The sequence below is a fragment of the Plecotus auritus genome (genome assembly GCF_963455305.1).
Source record: "Plecotus auritus genome assembly, chromosome: 7".
NCBI lineage: Eukaryota > Metazoa > Chordata > Mammalia > Chiroptera > Vespertilionidae > Plecotus > Plecotus auritus.
Genome location: NC_137774.1, coordinates 9,094,787 through 9,117,807, shown reverse-complemented (window position 1 = coordinate 9,117,807; position 23,021 = coordinate 9,094,787). Strand labels below are relative to the sequence as shown.

General features: G+C 44.3%; 1 protein-coding gene across 2 annotated transcripts in view; it reads left to right on the top strand.

Annotated features, from left to right (window-relative positions):
- Positions 1–8,387: 8,387 nt before the first annotated feature.
- The window catches only part of WIPF2 (WAS/WASL interacting protein family member 2), a 32,351-nt gene continuing 17,717 nt past the window's right edge, over positions 8,388–23,021 (top strand). Inside the window, exon 1 of one of the 2 annotated variants that reach the window (XM_080679560.1) lies at positions 8,388–8,552. The gene's annotated coding sequence lies outside the window, so the exon portion shown is untranslated. Of the gene's footprint in view, positions 8,553–8,865; positions 9,000–23,021 lie in introns of those variants that run through there. The other variant, XM_080679561.1, reaches the window with a different exon arrangement.

Below are 23,021 nucleotides of genomic sequence, written 5' to 3'. Positions count from 1 at the left end.
CAGTAAATTAAACATTTTCTTTAGTGCAACTTCCAAATTATGCCCGGGACGTAGATGTAGATGGCAATGTAGACTGGGTTGAAAGGTTTTTGGTCTTTAAAACATCAACTTCAGTGGGAACAGTGTTGTTGGTCTCCTTTTTAGCTAATGCTCTGATACTGTGCTCTCCAGGGGCGTGTCTCCCTACATCACCACGATAACGTGTCTACGCATTCCCAGGGTGATGTCGGGGGACGCGTCCGCGGGCATTACAAGGAGCCTCTGGAAGATTGAGAGGTTGTTCCTTCTACTGAATGGGCAGATATAAATCCGCCCACTCAGAAGAAGGAGCTGCGGCCGTGTTTCCCGACGTTGCCATGTTAACACTGCTGCTGGTGAAGGAGCGGAGGGGAGAGCAAGAGAACCCTCCGCTCTTTTGGCTCCGCAGGCTGGATAGAACAGCCCAACCGGCCGGATACGGCCCGCGGGCCGTAGTTTGCCCACGGCTGACTAGAACCTACGGTCCAGGAGATATTGTATATGCAAACAGCTGCGCTGGAGCCCTTGACCTTCCCTCATCCTACATCTTATTTTCTTGATCTTCTGGATGTCAGAAAATGCTCCTCTCATCCACCCAGGTTCTCCAGGCAAGAAAGAATATAGGACTCACCCTGAATGGCTCTTTCTCTCATACCTTGTTCACCTCATCGGCCAGTCCCAGAATACTAGTATATCCCAGATCGGTCCGCTGTTACCATGACGATGACTTCTCTATTACCACCTAGTCCAAACCACGTTCATGGCTTCCCAGGACGACTACACTAGCCTCTTACTGCACTCTCGGCATTCTCTCTACACTGCTCCCCTAACCCCACCAGTTAGTTCTCCACGCTGCAGCCAGGGTGCTCTTCTGGAAACCTAAGTCAGATCATTATGGCTAAAATGAAAAAGAGAAGCCTGCCAAGTGCCAGTGAAGAAGTGGAGCAGCTGGGACTTTAGACAGTGCTGGTGGGATTCAAAGTGGCACAACCACTTTAGAAAGCTGTCTGTCAGTATCTGCTAAAACTAAATGCATCTCAACTCTGACCTAGTGTGTGTCCGAGAGAAATTAGTGCTTCTGTCCACCAAAGACATGTACACCAATGATCAGAGTGGTTTTATTCATGATAAAGAAATTGGGGGGGGGGGAAAGTGTCCTTCAACAGGTGAATGGTTGAATGGACAAGCCAGCTGTGAGATTATATATGTATATGTATATATATATATATATATATATATATATATATATAGAGAGAGAGAGAGAGAGAGAGAGAGAGAGAGAGAGAGAGAGAGAAGCATTGATGTGAGAGAGACACATTGACTGGTTGCCTCCCACATGGGTCTGACCAGGGCTGGGAATTGACTGGGGCTGGGGATCCAGCCTGCAACCGAGGTATGTGCCCTTGACCAGAATTGAACCTGAGACCCTTCAGTCTGAGGGCTGACGCTCTATCCATTGAGCCAATGAGCTAGTCCACGGTATATTCTTACAATGGAATACTACACAGCAATAAAAAGGGACAAATGACTACTGTCTGCACGAATGAATCTCGTGGACATAATACTGAGTGAAAGGAGCCAGACACATAAGACTACATGCTGCTGAAACCGGTTTGGCTCAGTGGATAGAGCGTCGGCCTGGGGACTGAAGGGTCCCAGGTTCGATTCCAGTCAAGGGCATGTACCTTGGTTGCGAGCACATCCCCAGTGGGGGGTGTGCAGGAGGCAGCTGATCGATGTTTCTCTCTCATCGATGTTTCTAACTCTATCCCTCTCCCTTCCTCTCTCCGTAAAAAAAATCAATAAAAAATATATATATTTTTTAAAAAAGACTACATGGTGCATGCTGTGTTAGTCCATTTAAGAGAAGTTCACCCTCTAGCAATGGGCAAGGAGACACCTGATTGGTGGTGTTGCTCTTATATCAATCAGGGGCAAAGCAGACACACAGTCCTTAGTTCATCCTAGCTTGATGCCTGTCTTGGTGGCCAGAGCTGTTTCATGCCTGAGGCACGTTAAAAAATCAAGATTATATATTGGCAAAAAAAGAAAAAGAGAAGTTCAAGATTGGGCAAAATTAATCTATGCAGATAGAAGTAAAAAGAATGGTTATTCGATGGGGTGGGAGAGAGCATTGGCTGGGAAGGGCATGGAGAAGCCCTCTGTGGTGATAGAAATGTTCTGTATTTTGACCTGGGGGTGGTACGCGCGTGTGTGCATGTGTGTGTGTGTGTGTATGTGTTCATTGAGTTGTTCATGTGAGATTTATACATTTCACTGTAGTTATTTCATACCTCAACTGAAACAATTTGGATCATAACACCCATTTCCGATAATCCTCAGATTAAAAATCAAAATCTCCTGCCCATCTCCTACCCCCTGTCCTCTCACTCACTGCCCTCCAGCCACACCGACCACCTTACTGTTCCTCAAACACATGACATTCATTCTTTATCTCAGGAATTTTACCTTTGCCCTTCCCTGAGCCTTTCCTGACCACTCTGATCCCACCCCCTCGCGGCCCTTACTCTCTGTCCCCTTAGCCTCCTGTATTTTATCGCTTCCTGACATCATGTATACTTCTTTGTGTATTTGCTTCGTGGTCACTCCTCCACCAGAATGTCAGCTCCATGAGTCTGACATTCAGTCCCTATTCGGTGCCGAGAACAGTACCTGGCACAGAGAAGACACTCAATACATATTTGCTGAATGAATAAATTAGGTTGGTTGAAATAGGAGCCATAAGACACAAGATGATAAGTGCTCTGGGGATTAAGCCAAGGATATTCACTACGGGTCTGGGGATGGTGGTGGGGCGCAATTAGAGAAAAAAAATTGGAAGAGATGACCCGGGTCTTGAAGCAGCAGAGGATTTGATGGCCAAAGTGTGGAAGTTGGAATCAGGAGGGTAGAAGGAGTGGTGTGGGTTATTCCTCTCATCCCATCTCAGCGATCATCAGAGCCAACACCTTGCAGGGGTGATGATAAAAGTTGACATTTGGAGGAAAGTCCTTGGCCACTCACTATGTTGGGCATTATGTGCATTCTCTCATTTAATCTTCTCAACAAACTCTGGAGGTTGGCTCTATCCGCTCTATTTTCTAGATGAGAATTAAGGTCTGGAGAGGTTTCTCATCAGAGGCACAGAGAGGCTAAGTCCCTAGCCCTGAGTTTCACCGCTGGTAGGGATTTGAACCTAGTTATTCTGACTCCAGAGTCCCAGTTTAAGCTCCGCACAATCCTGGGATCTTGAATGGCTGAGAAACGCCCACCTTGTGCTCACCAGGCTGCAGTGGCCACCTGACTATAGCTGAGGGGCCTATCCTTTCCGGTCCCTTTCCTACCTGTGTTGTGCTTCCTTGTGGGGAGAGTGGCCGAGAGACTCAATAGGTGGTCCAAGGGTTCTGTGGGCGGGGTGGGGGAGAGAATGAGCTTATTAAGTAGCATTGCACCTTCTAGGCTGGTCTAGCAATGGTGACAATAATTTGGAGCGGTCAGAAGACCAGTGTAATAAGATGCCTACCCTCCTGATCAGGTGTTAAGGTAAAGAAGAGTGAAGAATTTAAGTAATACCCTTTGAATCCACTAGGTGTCGCCACCAAGACTACTTTCTCACCAGGCTTGGGAACAGGGAGGAGGAGTGGGACAGGGAGAATGGAGCATTTCTTGGGGATCTCTTGAATCTGTCTGAAAGAGTCTATCCCCAAGGATGAGAAGTAAATTTGACCAGAATAACTTGTATCATTTATTCTCTCCATCTCTACTGGCTCTTTGCCATTAGCATTTAAACCCTCTCAAGTCTCTGTTTGTAAAAATATGTTCCTTGACCCACCATGCCTGCTCTAGTCACTGTCCCCTCTCTCACTTTAGTTCATGGCCAAACTTCTTCAAAGGCTTGACTTCACTTATTGTCTCCACTTCCTCATCTCCCATTCATTCCCTTTTTTATTTTGTCTTGTTTCCCCAACTTTTCACCATGAAAAATTTCAAACAGAAATGTTGAAAGATTAGTACAATGAATACTCTTAAATCTTTCTAGGTTCTATAATTAACATTTTGCTTTTGTTCTCTGTGTGTGTCTCTCTCTACACACACACACACACACACACACACACACACACACACACTTTTTCCTTTGCCAAGCTATTTGAAAGTAAGTTGCCTCAGCAGGTATCTCCTAAGAATGACATTCTCCTACACATCCACCACACCATTGTCATACCTTGAGAAAATCAATATATTTCTATGATATCTAATTTCTAGTCTATATTTATTTTCCCCAGGTCATCTCAAAGAATGTCTTTAAAAAACGTTAAGAAACCCTTCCTGCTCCAATCTAGTTCCATGTATTGCATTTGGTTGTTATATCATTTTACTCTCTTTTAATCTAGAATCATTCATTTTCTTTATTTTTTTATTTTATTTTTTAAATACATTTTATTGATTTTTTAACAGAGAGGAAGGGAGAGGGGCAGAGAGTTAGAAACATCGATCAGCTGCCTTCTGCACACTCCCCACTGGGGAGGTGCCTGCAACCAAGGTACATGCCCTTGACCGGAATCGAACCTGGGACCCTTGAGTCTGCAGGCCGACACTCTATCCACTGAGCCAAACCGGTCAGGGCTCTTTTGGGGAGGATACCCTGTATACTGTGTATCCCAATCATTCACTCTTTTAAAAACATTATTTTTAAATGCGTTGTGTAATATTTTGATCATACAAAAAGTTTAAAAACTAACATAATGAAGACCTGTTTCTCCACCACTTAACCTAAGAAATGAAAAATGACCCTATAACTGAGGCCCCTGGTACCTGTCCTTGATCACATCTTCTTCGTTTCTCCCCAGAGGCAACCACTTTCCTGACTGTGGTATCATTTCCATGCATTTTTGTGAGCTTTTACTACATATGTATACATCTCAAAACAATATAGTGTTTTGCATATTTTTGAGTAACAGCTTTATTGAGATTTAATTCACATACCATGTAATTCACCTGTTTAAAGTATCCAGGTCAATGACTTTTAGTATATTCACACAGTTTGCGATCATCACCACAATCAATTTTTGAATATTTTCATCACTCCAAAAGAAACTCACTGTGCAAGAATGTTCATAGTAGCATTATTCAAAATAGCCAGAAAGTGGAACAACTCAATGTGTGTCAACTGATTAATGATAAACTAAAATGTGGTATACCCATAAAATGGTATGTTATTTGGCCATAAAAAGGAATACAGTACTAATACATGCTGGATACACCTTAGAAACATTATACTAAGTGAAAGCTGGATGAAAAAAGATGACATATTATATGATTCCATTTATGTGAAATGTCCAGAATAGGCAAATCTATAGAGACAGAGAGTGGATTGTGATTGCTAGGGGATGGGAGGAGGGCAGAATTGGAAGAGACTGGTAATGAGTACAGGGTTTCTTTTTGGGGTGGTGGAAATGTCCCAGAATTAGTAGTAATGGTTGCATAATGTTGTGACTATACTAAAAACCACTCAATTGTGCACTTTAAAGTGATTAAAGTGAGTTCATGTTATGTAAATTTTATTTACTTGACTTGTAGACATATCACTCCAATCTCTGTGTCCATCTTCACATTGTGTTCTCTCTTGTATGTGAATTTAGGGCTCACCCTAATCTCATGTGACCTAATCTCAATCTGACCTCAATTTAACTAACTACATCTGCAAAGAACTTAGTTCCAAATAAGGTCAAATTCTGAATGAATGTGAATTTTTGGAGGACATTATTCAACCCACTGCAAGATCCGAATTAAATGTTATGACACATGAAGTTATGACAGTGCCTAGCACACGGTAAGTACCGTGAAACAGTTATGACTACTTCTTTGACCTAACTTGTTGCCTCTCCCATAGTTCTAGCTCTAACCACATCAAAATGCTGTTTTTATTTTATTTTCTTTAGAAAATGTTTTAATCCTCACTCGAGGATATGTTTTTATTAATTTAATTTAATTTTATTATTTATTTATTTATTATTTGTATTTTTTTACATTTTTATTGAATTCAGAGTGAGGAAGAGAGCGATAGAAACATGAATGATAGGAGAGAATCATTGATTGGCTGCCTCCTGCACACCTCCTACTGGGGACTCAGCCTGCAACCTGGGCGTGTGCCCTTGACCAGAATTGAACCCGGGACCCTTCAGTCCGCAGGCCGTTGCTCTATCCACTGAGCCAAACCAGCTAGGGCTTTTTTTTTTATTGACTTTAGAGGGAGGAGGGAGAGAGAGAGAATGAGAGAAAGAGACATTGATCAGTTGCCTCCTGTATGTGCTCCAGCTGGGAATCTAACCCTCAACCTAGGTATGTGCTCTGATGGGAATTGAACCCAAGACCCTTTGGCGTGTGGGCCAACACTCTAACCCCTGACTATGCTGGTCAGGGCCAAAATGCTTTGTTTTTAGAATCTGCCATGATTCTTCTTTTGCACATACTCTTCCTCTGCCTTGAAATGCTTTCCTTCCCCTCTGGCCCTGGCCAATTCCTACTTACCCATCAGGCCTCACTTAGAAGTTACTTTCTTTATGAAGCCCACACATATCTCCCTAAATCTGGGTGAGATATCCCTGTATTCCACCCCAGTGGCTGCCATTATCATAGAGTGATGTTATATAGAGGATGGAAGCTTACATTAGCTGTGGTGGGTAGGGAAGACCCTCTGAAGGGGGAGCATTTGAGCTAAGGCCTGAAAAATGCGGACGAGGCAGAGTAAAGCCAACACACACACACACACACACACACACACACACACACACACACACACACAGGCCTTGAGAAACCACCTGGTGCATTGTTGTAACAGGAAGCACAGTGTACAGTGAGCAAAGACAGAACAGAATAAAAATGAGGCTGAAGAGCTGGGAGTTTGGATCCACCATCTCCCTGGCCCAGTCACCCTGGTTTGTTTCAGGCACGCAGGACTACATACCTGAAAATCTTTACCTTTGCACCTACCGATCCCTATGTCTGGAATGTGATCCTTGCCTTCTCTGATTAATAATAAAATTCGACTCATCCTTCAAAGCTGAGTTTAACACTGTTTACGAAACCTTCTTCCATTCTTTAGCAGGAAGTAATCAGTCCCTTGCCTCATGTCCCAGAGCCCATATGTCCCCATAGTACTAATCACATGCTGGCTGTTGACATGCCAATCTGCCCCACCACGGGGAGTTCCCTGAGGCAGAGGCTCTGTCTCAGCCACCGCTGCAGCCATCTCCTGGTGCCTCGCCCGGAGCCGAGCCCACAGCAGGTGCTCAATGAATGCGGTGACATTTGCTTGACTAGTGCGTGGTGCTTAGCACCACTAATGACAGAACACGAGGAAAACAAAAATAATAACAACTTCTGGTTTATCACATGTTTTCCCATTCATTACCTGATTGGAGCCTATGAAACAGTTGAGACAGGCACTACTATTAGCTCCATTTTATAGATATTAGCTGAGCTCCACGGGCACACAGGTAGTGTATAGTGGGAACTGAATCCTACTCCTGTCTCCTCACTTCGGATTCAGAGGAGGGGGCCGGAGGGGAAAGATGACGGAGAGCATTTTGAAGATACAGGGCGTAAGGCAATGGGCTGGGCTGCAGTGGAATGGTACTTCAGTGGGTGGACTAGGGAGGGATCCTGTCGGCTGGGGTGGAGCTCGCAGCCCAGCAGGGAGGGCACAGTGTTCCTCTCCCTGACTCAAGCAGCTGGAATAGATTGCAGCACCATCCCCCAGCCCTGGAGCCAGGGAACCTCTGACCCTGGAAAGAGGAGACGGGTGTTCACGGGGTGTTCGGGTCAGGTGGCTAAGATGACGTTAATGATGACATGTTAGCAGAGGGCCTGCCTCTCAGTTGCTATGACAACCGAAGCTTGACTACTGGGGCCTTGCAAGGTTGACCGAGGCGGGGTCTTCGTTGTTAACTCGAAATTAGGGGAGGACATTATGTGGTGTGGATGCGGATGCGCGCAGTGGGATAAAGACGAAAAAGAGGTATATTCAAGACCCTGTTTAGCTCACTGATTATCCACCTCGGAAATATTAGAATCATCTGCGCAGTTTTAAAAAAAATCCCGATGCCTACAGCGTCCCCCGAACCAGTTAATTCCATCTCTAGGAGTGCAACTCGGGCATCACTATATATTTGTGTTCCAGGTCATTACAATCAAAACCAAAGTTGCAAACCCTGCTCTTTGGTAGTAGGTGAAATTCGGCGACCTTCCCAAGATGGCGACTACCGGGCCGCTTCCGCTTTGACGTGCGCCGGCAGGAGGAGGGCTTTCCGGGGGCGCACGCGCGTAGCGTCACTTCGCCCCTGGAGCCGAGCTCTCTTTCCCCCGCCTCCATTTTGTTCGCGGACGCTGGGGACAGTGGGAGCAGATCTATTTCCGGGTTGGCAAAAGGGGCGGCGGCGGCGAGAAAGGGAGCTTGCCGGGCGGGGGTCGAGCAGAACGGGACCAAGTCGGAGAGGAGGCGGCGGAAGATTTGCTCCCGGAGCCGCTGTGGCCAGGTCGGAAGAGGCCCGGAGAGGCTGGGTCTATCGCTGAGATGACCTGCGGACCTGAGTGGGAGGGAGAGCCGGGGGAGGGGGGATTGGGGCGTGGCTTCAGGAGAGAGAGGGGCATTGGAGGAGGGGCCTGAAGGAGAGAGAGAGGGGGCCTGGGGGCGGGGCCTGAGGGCGGGAGTCCTGGGCTGGGGCCGAAGGACCTGGAGGAGAGGGGGCGTGGGGAATCCTAGTGGGGGGAGTGGTCGGGAATTGGTGTGGGGCGAACGCTGACCGTGAAAATGGGGAGGGAGGTTATTGAGAGGCAGGAATTAAGGGGGGGTCCTGAGTTTTGGGTAAGGTGAGACGGCAGTTCTGGGTGAGGAACGACGTAACCGTGCGCAAAATTAGGGAGACGGGGAGGGAAGACCTGTTGGGAACCGGTAATGAACAGGATGCTCCGGATGTCAGGAGGTCAGTATGACATTTTGGGATTGAGTTGAGTGAAAACCAGTGGTTGAGAAGTTGACTCGGGAAACTGTTGACTCTAGAGGGAATGTTGAGGGCGTTAGTTTAGTAGGAGTCACAGTTGAGTCAAGGTTGGAATGGGAAATGTTGAGATGTACCTGGCCACAGCCTGGAGTGGAGTGTTCAGCTTGGAAGGGGGGGCCTTGCGGGAAGGTAGAAAGCTTCAAGTGTTAAACGTGGGCAGTGTGTGTCGTGGAGTTATACTGACCAGGAAGGAACATTCTTAAAAGATAACACTGGGGCGACAAACTGGAAGAACTGGTGTGTACCGCAATTCGTAATTTTAAAGGGATGGGAATAATCTGTTAATCTCCCAAGATCCACCTCCTTTTTCATGCTGTTATTTTTTTGGCCTTACAGTTTCTGTTTCTGAATGACTTACTGAGTGCTGCCGGTGATTGTTTTTTCTTCTCCTTTTACAAACCGCTAAAGAACCGCAGGGAATAAGGACTGTTCAAGCACACCTATGGATTTACTCAGTAACTTTGAGGCAAATAGTTAAACTGTCTCATCCCCCCCCCCCACCTTTGAAATATAGGTTTGGTCCCTCACGGCTCCTAAAAGGTTGTGTTAACCAAATGAGATCTTTATTTTTTAAATTTTTACTTACTGATTTTAGAAAGAGAGCAAGGAGAGAGAGAAAAACACGGATTCCACTTACTTATGCATTCAGTGGTTGCTCTTCTTGCATGTCGCCCTGACCAGGGCTTGAACCCCCAACCTTGGCATCATGGTATGATGCTCTAACCCACCGAGCTACCAGGTCAGGGCTCCCAAATGGGGTCCTTAAGTGGTTATAAAGAAGTGATCTCTGGCCCTGACTGGTTAGGATCAGTGGATAGAGCGTCGGCCCGCAGACTGAAGGGTCCCAGGTTCGATTCCGGTCAGGGGCATGTGCTTTGGTTGTGGGCACATCCCCAGTGGGGGGGGGGGTGCAGGAGGCAGCTGATTGATGTTTCTAACTCTCTATCCCTTTCCCTTCCTCTCTGTAAAAATCAATAAAAAAAAGTGATCTCTGAAAACAAGATTGAGATAATACTATTTAGAAGACATGTCTTTCTCGGTTTCTTCCTCTCAGCCCTCCTGCATTTCTATGCTAGGGAAGAGTTGGTGATTTGATACATGTCCCCTTCATTCCCCCCCCCCTTTTTTTAAACATTTCTCATCAACTTTTAGTAGCCATAAATTTCATATTATTGTATTACATTGTATTGGCTGCCATCAAGATAGAGATAAGGAATTTAGAGTTGGGGTGAATGAGGTCTGTTGGTGGAGAATAGGGGAGAATGCAGTCTAGCCACCCAGAATAGTTTACTCTTTAAAAAAAATGTTTCCCCCATTTCTTAATTACTTTACTCTTGACAAACACTGATTTTCCTCATGATCTCTTTGAAAATTCACTGAAATGTAATATTTTAGACAGTTGAGCCTTTTGTCTTGGTCCATTCACTTTGGCCCTGATGCCAGTTGGTGGAGACCAGTGTGCTTTTGGGCAATTTGAACTTTATTGTTAATCCTCTGAAATCTTGACTGTTTTAGCTTTTCCTTTGGGCATAATACCCTAAATTCTTTGCCCATAGGTGAACTTGTTTAGTGTAGAAGTGTTCCTAAAAGTCTTGGCATTTCTGAGGTCTGACGTGGATTTGCTTAAGGGTGGGCAGTTCCCAATTCTACTGTACACCTGATATCAGTGTTTGCTTAGTTAATAGTGATTAGTTATGTCATGTCAGCACAAAGGGGAAATGCCGGGGAAGGTGTTGAGAACAGTGGAATTTTCAGATTTTACTTTTAAGAAGGGAAGAGAGGAATCCTGTTCCTATTAAGGAGAAAATTGTTAGGTGTTCTTTCTTGACCTCTTGAGCTTTTTGATAGTCACCAGGTGTACTTGAGTCTTTTTTCCTATTGCTCTTGAAGTAATTCTGAAATTTGTGGCTTGCTGGTTCAGGCTGTTCAGCAAACCATAGTCTTCATAATAACTCCAGGAAGAGCTGCCTGCTATGAAGTATGTACACTTATTTGGGAGTAAAAACCTGCTTAATATTTTGCTGTCATTTCAACCTATAGTGTGTCTTTTGGTTTGTTTTTAGGAAGGTTTTGAAGTAAGTTACAGAGGCTCAGAGCTTTGGGAAGGCTTTTTAAAAGAAATACATTTTTATTAATTTCAGAGTGGAAAGGAGAGGAAGAGAGAGATAGAAACATCAATGATGAGGGAGAATCATTGACCAGCTGCCTCCGGCATGGCCCCCCTCACCAGGGATCAAACCCTCAACCCGGGCTTGTGTCCTTGATTGGAATTGAACCCGGGACTCTTCAGGCCACAGGCCAACGCTCTATCCACTGAGCCAAACTGGCTGGGCAGAAGGCTTTTAATATAGCCTGCTTGTTTAACATAATGATTTCCCATTTTTTCTTGTCCTGTTATGTTTTTCCATCGCTCTGCTTGAGCCAGTCCTAAGTGGAAATGGCAAATTACATATTTTTCCCCTCCTTTTTAGTCTTTGGTGGACATCTTGTCTGTGTCACAGTTTGATACCACCAAATTGAAAGGATTCTTGATTTCTTCAAATGGGGTGGGTGACAGAAGCTGAGCGGGTTTCCTGGCCAGAGAATGGATTATGTCAAAGCAAAGAATAGTTGCAGAAACACAAACCGGCATCTTGAAGCTGTGACTAACATTTTGGCAACATACTTCCCTTTGCCAAATAACTTCTTTTCTTCTTGAGTGTGATTGTTGATCTCCTTCTCAAAGTAGGCTCTTGTTGCTACTGTTCTTCACACAACTGGCAGCAGAAGTTGGCAGAGTTCCAGTGGCCTGTCTCTTGAGGGATAGGCCCCGGATTAGAGTAGATGGAGTGTTCCATGTCAAAATGAGGTTCATTGGCAGATCCTGAGAACTGCTCTGCAAGGAAAGAGAGGCAGTACTCTTCACTGAATGTTTTTGTACTCCTTTATGTTTTTCCTAAATTCAAATCTGTTTCTTATTCATCTGGTGATTAAATGCAGAATCATTGCCCTGTCTAGCTTTGAAAGACCAGGGGATTGAGGAAGAGAGAGAAAAAGAGATTTCTGACATATGTTTTTCTTCCACTCTCCCTCCCAAGCCTTTGAATTTGGGGAGCCACAGGCTAACCTCACAGACACTGCTTGGTATATTACAGAAGGGTATTTAAAATACTACCTAGAACTTTATGGAGAAAAACAATAGGAAAAAAAGGTGATATATTTGCTAATGTCTGTGTCAGTCTTAGATTTTGACTTAACATGTGGAAAGAGCCTGTGGAGGCAAATAAGTTATCAAATAGAGCCAGGAATTGGCTTCTAACTTGCCACTTAGGCTTGGCAAAGTTATAACAATTTAGAATGGCTATACTAAATACTTTGATCTACTTAGTAAATGCCCTTTTCCGTATTTTCTACTTAGTTAATACCCTTTGAAGATAACAGTGCCTCTGATAGGTCTTGGGATGGATTATTATGATCATTTCTTGTACTATATGACAGTGGTTCTTGTCACATTGGAGACCCCAAGATAAATCCTCTTGTTGGTGGCCCTGGATTTGGCTTTCTCATGCCATCATTAGTCCAGTATATTCTGTTCCTGATATGCAGGGTTGGGAAACTCAACAGGTTCAGATCCAAAGGTTTTATTTTTGTGTGTGTGTTTTTTAAAAATCCTCATCTGAGGATATGTTTAATGACTTTTAGAGAGAAAGGGAGAGAGAAACATTGATGTGAGAGATAAATATCAATTGGTTGCCTCCCGTATGCCCCCCAACCAGAGATTGAACCCACAATCTAGGTATGTGCCCTGACTGGGAATTGAACCTGCAACCTTTTTGGTGTACTGGACGATGCTCTAACCAACTGAACCACCCAGCTGGGGCCAGATTCAAAGGCTTTATTTAACTCTGGTCCAGGGCTTTGATTGTGGTAACAAATGTGATTATTAGAGATGTGTTTAAACAAGTCTCAGATCTTTCTTTCCTGAAGGGTATCTTGAAGTTTGGCGAATCTGTATTTATTTATTTATTTTTAATTTAAATTCTTTATTGTTTAAAGTATTACATGAGTCTCCTTTTTCCCCCATTGACCTCTCCCTGGCCGCTCCCACGCCCCAGCACATGCCCTCACCCCCCTCCTCTCTGTGTCCATTGGTTATGCTCATATGCATACATACAAGTCCTTTGGTTGATCTCTTACTCCCCCCCTCCCCCCCCCCCTCCCCGCTCCGCACACACACACACCTGCCTTCCCTCATAGATTGGACAATCTGATGCTTCTATGCCTCTGGTTCTATTTTTGTTCATCAGTTTATGTTGTTCATTATATTCCACAAATAGGCAAATCTGTATTTTAAGGAATGTGTGTAGCTTTCCTCCCCATTCTTATAATTGATTTAAAAATTTTTTTTAGTTTTTTGAATTTGTGGATTCAAGTTAAGCTCCATTTAGATTTTGAGGCCCCTCAGTGGAAATAATTTATTTTTAGTCAGTGTTTATAATATGTCTTCATCAACCTACTTTCTATGCTTATAGGAACGCTGAATTCCATAATCCCTTTTTTCTCCCAATAATCCCTCTAACTGTGAACCCACAAACTGAGTATGTGCCCTGACTGGGAATTGACCTGAGGACCCTTTGCTGCACGGGATGATGCTCCAACCAACTGAGCTATATGGGCCTTGGCACTGGTATACATTTTAAATGTTTCCAGTCATCTGCTATGACAAACTATGCTCCAGTGAATAATCATATGTATTTGGCCTTTTGCATGTGTGACTGTATCTGTAGGGCAGTGGTTGGCAGACTGCGGCTCGCGAGCCACATGCAGCTCGAGAGCCGCGATTTGCCACTCTGTTGACTAATGAGCTTGCCGACCACTGCTGTAGGGTAAGTTACAGGAGTGGGTAAAAGTAGGTTGACAGTTGTTCGTATGGAAAATAAATATCAATACAAGAATAGCCCTGGCCAGTATGGCTCAGTTGGTTGGGCGTTGTCCCGTGCACAGAAAGGTTGCCTGTTTAATTCCCAGTCAGGGTACATGCCCTGGTGTGGGTTCAATCCCCAGTATGGCACATGCAGGAGGCAGCAATCAATATTTCACTCTCATATTGATGTTTTTGTCTCTCTCCCTCTCCCTTCCTCTCTGTCTAAAAATCAATTAATAATAATAATAATACAAGAATAAATTCTGTGTTTTGCATACTCACAACTATAAACCTACTTTTGCCCACCCCATATAAGTAGAGTTGCTGAAGCTGATTTTTTGGGGAGGGGGGCCTTGTTATTTACTTATTTGACAAGAATTTTTTTAAATATATTTTTATTGATTTCAGAGAGGAAGGAGGAGGGAGAGAGATACAGAAACATCAATGATGAGAGAGTCATTGATTGGCGGCCTCCTGCACGACCCCACTGGGTACTGAGCCCACAACCTGGGCATGTGCCCTTGACCGGAATCGAACTTGGGACCCTTCAGTCCGCAGGCAATCCGATGCTCTATCCACTGAGCCAAACCGGGTAGGGCTTGACAAGAATTTTTGAGCTGCTATGTGCCAAGCACCGGGCTAGGTGCTGGAGTTATAGCAGTGAACAAAACTGACTCAGTCCCTGCTCTCACGCAATTATGGTCTAGTGGGGAAGATCCATTAAACAAATGACTACTTTTGCTATGAATGCTTTGGAGCCCTCGCTGGTGTTTCTCAGTGGTTAGAGCCTTGGCTGGCACACTGAAGGGTTGCACATTTGATTCCTCCCCCCCCCCCCCGCCCCCGCTCCAGTTGGGGCATGCAGGAGGCAGCCAATCAATATGTCTCTTTCACAGGGATGTTTCTCTCTCCGCCTCTTCCCCCGCCCCCTCCACCTCCCTCCCTCCCTCCCTTCCACTCTCTCTAAAAATCAATGGAAAAATTATCCTTGATTGAGGATTAACAACAACAAAAAAAGGTTTTGGATACAGCTAATTGGAAGTCTAACCCAGGTTGATTGGGAAAGAGGGTAGGTAGGGAAGGTCTGTGAGGAATTGATTTTTTTTTTTAAATATATTTCTTTATTGATTTCAGAGAGGAAGGGAGGAGAGATAGAAACACCAATGATGAGAAAGGATCATGGATCAGCTGCCTCCTGTATGCCCCCCACTGGGGATCAAGCCCGCAACCCAGGCATGTGCCCTTGGCCGGAATCGAACCCGGGACCCCTCAGTCCGCAGGCCGACGCTCCATCCACTAAGCCAAGCCAGCGAGGGCTTGATTTTTTTTTAACATCTTTTTATTGAGTTCAGAGAGGAAGGGAGAAGGAGAGAGAGAGAGAAACATCAATGATGAGAGAGAATATTGATTGGCTGCCTCCTGCACACCCCACACTGGGGATCCAGCCAGCAGCCCAGGCTTGTGCTGCTGGGAATTGAATCGTGACCTCCTGGTTCATAGGTCGATACTCAACCACTGAGCCATGCCAGCTGGGCAGGAATTGTTTTTTTTGTTTTTTTTAAAAAATATATTTTATTGATATTTCACAGAGAGGAAGGGAGAGGGATAGAGAGTTAGAAACATGGATGAGAGAGAAACATCGATCAGCTGCCTCCTGCACACCTCCCACTGGGGATGTGCCCGCAACCAAGGTACGTGCCCTTGACCCGGAATCGAACCTGGGACCTTTCAGTCCGCAGGCTGACGCTCTATCCACTGAGCCAAACCGGTTTCGGCAGGAATTGGTTTTTAAGGCTGAAACCTAAAGGATGAGGGGAGAACAAAAGACTGTTTTAGGTAGTGGACATGACATAGGTGAAGATTCTGAAGAGGGAAAGAACATGGCTGTTTTGAAGAATCGAAGGAAGTTCCAGTGTGTCTGGAGCTTAGGGAGTGAAAAGCAGAGAGGTAGGAGGCGAGGCTTCAGTGTGAGCTCTCCAGAAGTGAATAAATAGCATAGTGAATTTTGAGTGCAACCTTTATGGTAGAGATTTCTTTCTGTCAATTCTTCCCAGAGATATTAATTTACTGGTGTTAATGTTAAACCATCAATATAAATAATTTTGATGCTTATATAGTGGAACAAGTTTTCTATAAGAATTTTCCTGGATAAATCCTATTTTAGTGTTGATTTTTTTTTTTAGGTCCTGCAAATTAAACTTGTGTGGCTGGATTAGGTCTTAAGATTTTAGGATCTTAGAAATTGGTTTAGATATTAGTGATTATTGGGGAACAATTCTTTTATTTTTATTTTTAGAGAGATGGAAGAAGTGGGGGAGAGAGAGAGACATTGATTTGTTGTTCCACTTATTTTGCATTCATTGGTTGATTGTCGTATGTGTCCTGACCAGGGATCGAACCTGCAACCTTGGTGTATGGGGACGACACTCGAATCAACTGAGCTACTAGGCCAGGGCCTGGGGAGCAATTCTTAGATTATGGGGATGGTGGAGTGTTAGTTTGCTAAACCTACTATTTAGGAAACAAAACCTACTTCTAGGGAATATTGACTATTTTTTTGGTAAGCCTTATGGGACTAGAGAAAGAGCACAGATGTTCTTATTATGAACTGGTGAATATAATAGTCTGTCATACCCTTCATCTAGACCATATGTCTTAATGTGACACATGGCTCTTGTTAGATATACAAATGAATCAGTAGCCCAAGGGCCATTATGAAAAAGCATGAAAGCATTTGTATCTGCAAGTATATTGACTCTTTTCAGAAATCACAGTACTCTTCCTTAAAGCCCAGATGAGTCTGTTTGATTTAGTACCTTTATTATGTAATTGGATCAGCTTGCCCTATTTTCATAACTTAGACTCTTGGTTTAGCTGTCCATCACTAGTGATCAAGGAATGAAAAATGTGCAAATTTTTCTAGCATTTCAGCCAGGAACATCTGTGTATTTGATGGCTTAAGGGTATTAGAGTGAGAGAGAAGAGACTCCTCAACAATGAAAGTCACAGCTTTGTTAGTAGATTATCTGTGGTGAGTTGGGACTTAATATATTATCTTTGAAACAAGGCATGACACTTCTCTCCATGTGAAGTCTGGATCAACATTTCATGGAACATCTGTTTAAGTTTTCTTTCAGGCCTTTTCATACTGGAGACTGTCATCACTGGATTTGTCTTACTTCTGACTGCTCTCAGTATATGCTTTCCTACTTTTACTAGAGGCCTGGTGCACGGATTTGTGTACCAGTGGGTTCCCTCGGCCTGGCCTGCAGGGATTGGCCGAAACCGGCTCTCTGACATCCCCCAAGGGGTCCTGGATTGCGAGAGGGTGCAGGGCTTCTAGTATGCATATAAGATCTTCAGTTAATCTCTTCCCACCCTCTCCCCTTCCCCTTCCCTCTGAGATTCATCAGTCTGTTTCATGTTTCCATGCCTGGGTGTTGAATGTCAGCCCCCTGGTGGTCAGTGCATGTCATAGCTACCAGTTGAACGGTCTATTGGGCTTTTATATATATATATATATATATATATATATATATATATATATATATATATATATAGACTAGAGGCCCGGTGCATGGATTTGTGCACTGGTAGGGTCCCTCGGCCTGGCCTGCAGGGATCAGTGGACCTTCATGCCGCTGCAGCCCAGCCTTACCTGCCAGCTCATTGGGCTCCAGCCCGCTGTCCACGTCGATCCCGTACAGCACTACGTAGTGCACAAAGTGGCAGGTGGCTGGGGAGAAACCTGAGCCCAGGCTGGGTGCCGCGCTGCTCCTGCTCATCCCGGCCCCGCTGCGCCTGCTGCTGCTCAGGCATGCAGGGGGAGTGTCCGCAGGAGAGGCTCGCGCTGCTGCAGCTGCACTCACCAGCCATGAGCCTGGCGCCTGGTGCCCTTCTGTCAGCTGAGCGGCACTCCTGCTGTGGGAGCGCACTGACCACCACGGGGCAGCTCCTGCATTGAGCGCCTGCCCCCTGGTGGTCAGTGCGTGTCAGAGCTACCGGCCAGTCATCCGGTCACTTAGGCTTTTATATATCTAGATATTTGGGGTGTGCTAATGAAGAATGGCACATGGAAGTTGAGGGCTAGTAATATGATGATATGTGGCTAGCCTAGAGTGAGAATTTTTTTTTGTCATCAGTAACTAGGTCTCAGTTAATCTTGTTATCACCTTTTTTTTAAACCATATTTTTATTTATCTTAGAGAGAAAGGGACAGGGGGAGAGAGAAACATCAGTGATGAGAGAGAATCATTGACTGGTTGCCTCCTGCATACCCCCCACTGGGGATCAAGCCCAAAACCCAGGCATGTGCTCTTGACTGGAATCGAACCCAGGACCTTTCACTCCGCAGGCTGACGCTCCATCCACTGAGCCTAATCAGCCAGGGCTTGTAATCACCTTTTAACCTAATTAATAGTTTCTTAGAACTTCTAAAGATGTTTGTTAACGGATACTGGTTATTTTTTGTTTTTGAGTTAGTGCTTTAAACTGAAAACAAGTCCTAATAAGGATCTCAGGTAACTGATTTTAAGACCTATCCCTCTATTTTTGTGCTTACCTTTACAATTAATTTTGGTCATGACCTGGAAGTTCCTCAGATATTTGACCTGTGGTGTAGGGTAAGCTCTGGTGTGGTGAACATTGTTTGGTTACACCCACGTTGTGGCAGAGATTCAGGTCACTTTAGGCAGTCTGCTTCCATTAGCATTGAATTCAAGACACAGGTTCACAGGGGTGGGCAAACTTTTTGACTTGAGGGCCACAATGGGTTCTTAAACTGGACCGGAGGGCCGGAACAAAAGCATGGATGGAGTGTTTGTGTGAACTAATATAAATTCAAAGTAAAGGAGCGGAGGGGAGAGCAAGAGAACCGCAGGCTGTAGTTTGCCCACGGCTGTTCTAGAATCAAGTGTAATAGCCCAGGATCTCTTTAATGGGTTCCAGGGGTTTCTAGCTAAATATCGGTACTGCATCTGCCATGCAATGTTGACAATCTTCAAAAGTGAATATTTCCGCTGTGCTTAATGTTTTTTTGCTTGTGTCTCCTGGCAGTTCTTTGAGGGCTTTGATGAACAGGGCAGAGGCAGAAGGCTCTTCCTCAGTCTCGGTCTGTTCTGAATGGTCCGTTTCACTGTAATCCTTACACCCTTCCGTTCACTGGTTGCTTTGGCAATGTCATCACCAACCTTTTCTTGGAGACAGGCCCAGGGGGCCATTCTTAGGGGTCAGGGCAGTCGTGGCACCAACTTGCCCACCAGTGCACCTCAGGTATATGACTTTGATCCTGTTGGGGCGGAACTTTAGTGGCATGGATAGTGGAGGTGGCTTGTGTTGGATGAACCCAGCCAGACTCAGGATGACTAAAGAAAGTTGCACCTAAGCCTCCTCTGAGCCAAAAGCCGAGAAGCTCAGAGAATTTTATATATAAATATTTTTGTATGTTGTCACAAATTCCGTTTTGTTTACTTTGATTCCTACTTCCATCTTCATATGCCTGATAATTCTTGTCTACCTGTTCATTTTTAAAAATGAGGCGCTTGTCCTGAGTATGGAGCCCTGGCTCATCAAGTGGTGGGCGCCACTTCAGAGTGAATTGGTGGCTGGTCAATTTCCCCAGAGAGGATCCTCCACTCTTGCCTAGAGTATAAGCTCAGCAGCGGGTGTTTTTGGAGCCAAGGCAGCAAAGAGAGATGGGGGAGAGGAGAGTAAAAGGTAGATTTTTATTTGATCCCCCTATTTTCAGCTTGGCACTCCTGCCCTTAGCTGTGACTTGAGCCTTGGTTCAGAGGCCTTCTGATTCAACTTCTCCAATCTTCTGCCTGGCAGTGTGGGCAAGGGAAAGAGGATGGAGGAATCTGTTTCTTATATCGATTTTCAGCCAGTTCTCCTGTTTTAGCTCCTCCTCTTTTCCTCCATCCAGAGGTACTAGGTGCCTCCAATTTCTGAGCCTTTTCTGAAATTCTCTGGTAGCAATCTGCTTCTTCCCACTGCAAGTGTTTAGCATTTTCCTTTCTGTAAAGTTATTTATCACTAGTGCTTCTGCTTTCCAGCTTCCAAAATTTTGTTGACATCTCCTTACAGGTGTTTCTCCTTTCCTACTTTCTTTGTTTTTATGTGTGGGTTTTTGTTTGTTTGTTTGTTTGTTTATGTCGTTAAGAAAAAGATCTCTCAGCATAATTTTAATGGTGTTTTATGATAAAAATGCATGCAGCATATTCATGTTTAGCCAATATACTCATTAGCTTTTTCTTGCTGATAGCTATTCAGATAGTGTCTGTGCAGTTGATTACTAATACTCCTTTAGTATTTTCCAGACTTTTCTACCATCAAGAATTGTTGAATATCAGTTCTCTCTTCTGGGAAACTTATGACTTTAGAAGGTCAAGAATTAGGGCCCAGGGATCTCTTTGTGTTTCTTGTTTTTTGTTTTTTTTAACAAATGCCTTAGGTTGTGTGTTGACTTCAGACAAGTATGGAAATTGTTTTAGAAGGTACTTCTAAACCATTTATTGCTATCTTAAATCTCCAAGGCAAACCCTTAGGTTTCCCCTAATTTTGCTTTTGTATTCAGACTATGTTTTAGTCTGTCTAGCTTTGGTCTGGATTTCTAAATTAGAATGTGTGTTCTTCATCTGATTAATTCCTCTCTTCTCTAGTTAAATGCTGGCTGATGGTAGTAACTTTGGCCTTGTGTGACTCCATTTTTTAGCCAACATTTCTAAATCCACTGGTTCCTGGGATGTGTGGGTGGGAGGAAATATTAGTTATGAACATTGAGCTACTTTCTGTATCATTTCACTGTCCAAATCCAGGAATCTTTTTCTTTTTTAACACTTAAAGATTTTATTGTTGCCCTAACCAGTTTGGCTCAGTGGATAGAGCGTCGGCCTGTGGACTCAAGGGTCCCAGGTTCGATTCCGGTCAAGGGCATGTACCTTGGTTGCGGGCACATACCCAGTGGGGAGTGTGCAGGAGGCAGCTGATCAATGTTTCTCTCTCATTGATGTTTCTAACTCTCTATCTCTCTCCCTTCCTCTCTGTAAAAAATCAATAAAATATATTTTAAGAAAAAAGATTTTATTGTTGTTGTTCATCTTCACCCGAGAATATTTTTTCATTGATTTTTAGAGAGAGTGGAAGGTAGGGGGAGACACAGAGAGAGAGAGAAACATTGGTGAGAGAGAAACATGGATTGGTTGCCTCCCACACAGGCCAACCGAGGCTGGGGATTAAGCCTGCAACTAAGATACGTGCCCTTCGCCGAAACCGGTTTGGCTCAGTGGATAGAGCGTCGGCTTGTGGATTGAAGGGTCCCGGGTTCGATTCCGGTCAAGGGCATGTACCTTGGCTGCGGGCACATCCCCGGTGGGGGGTGTGCAGGAGGCAGCTGATCGATGTTTCTCTCTCATCGATGTTTCTAGCTTTCTATCCCTCTCCCTTCCTCTCTGCAAAAATATCAATAAAATAAAAAAAAAAAAAAAAAAAAAGATACGTGCCCTTGACCAGAATCCACCCTTCAGTCTGCAGGCCAATGCTCTATCCATTGAGCCAAACTGGCTAGGGCTGCCATCACTTTAGATAAGAGGACTTGGCTCCTGGGTTACCCTGTATTTGGGGATAACCTGTGGTACCTAATATTTACCACATCAAGTAGTATGTGAATAAGTAGGTTCCTGACTTTACATTTTCAGGGCTTTTAAAAAGTAATTTGGGACAAGAGGAAAGAGTCATGGAGAAAAGCTGCATTATTGGGATGTATACTTACGTTTTTATTAGAGAAATTATATGTGAAAGGACTTCATCATGTAGTTATATATCATTGTTCGGCTTCCTTCCTTTTGTCTTCCAGGGTTATGTGCTGCTTGTAACTGAAAAATCATTGATCTAAAGAGTAGAACATCCAGGTTTAGTTGTAGAAGTCCTAGGATTTTCAGTTTAAATATTCACAGTGGGTATGTGATTTTTTATTACTTGTTGGATCAATCAGATTTGCTGTATAGTTGAACTGTCCATGATTGAAAAATGCCTGCAGTTGGAAATACGATTCCCCCCATCCTCCTTCATGTAGTAACCTTGAAATTTTAATTAATTCCATCATGATAGAAATCTGTTTCACCAGAGGTTTGACTGAATTGAATTTCAAGGGGGAGGTAGCACCTTCTCCATTGAGAGAAGAGTGCTGAGGATTATTTTCACATTATACAAAGCCTTTGGGGGTGGGGAGGGTAGTAAACTTTGTATAACATGGAAGTTATTCTAGTCTGTTTCCTTGTATTTTAAACCAAAAATGCTTTAGTGGAGACCCTCTACTGCATTCTGCCATAGAACACATGGAGGTGTGTTCATAATTCTGTGTTGACATCAGTTCCCATGTAATTGTAGGGATCTGTTTGGCTCCTGCTGTTCGTTAGTCTCCTGGAGTGGCATGTGAATGCTCTTAGGTACCTTCTGGCTCTTCTCCCATGCTGCAGTTCTTTAGCTTAGGAGCTGGATGCCATTATGCCACTGTGGTAATGAGCTCCTGCCTCCCCATGCTATACTGCTTCTCAGGAGCAAAGTTGAAGGGCAGGTCAACAGGAAGGCAGATTATCATCAGGTAACTTTTAACCCTGGAAAGCTTCCAGTTGGTACATAGGTCCCGAGTTGTGCTTAAACCAAAAGATCAAGAGCAGTCTGGGATTAATGAAATCACTGATTGAATTTATGGTTTCCTATAGGTGTGAAGCTGTTGGTTCGTTTAGACTTCGGGGTATTATAGGCATATTAAATGGAGAAGGATACTACTTTTGGATTTGGAGGATGACCTGAAAGGCCTCAGATTTCATTTCCTGCCACTCTTTTCACTGTATTCTAGCTACTCTGGCCTTCTTACTAGTTCTCTAACACACCAAGCTCATCCCCGTCTCAGTGGCTTTTCACTTGCTGTTAATTCTTTTTGGAATGCTCTTTTCTCAAATGGTCGTAGAGCTTGCTCTGCTCATGGAGACACTTCTTTGATGAGCTATCCACTCATCTCTGGCCTCCTCTCCCTGCACTTC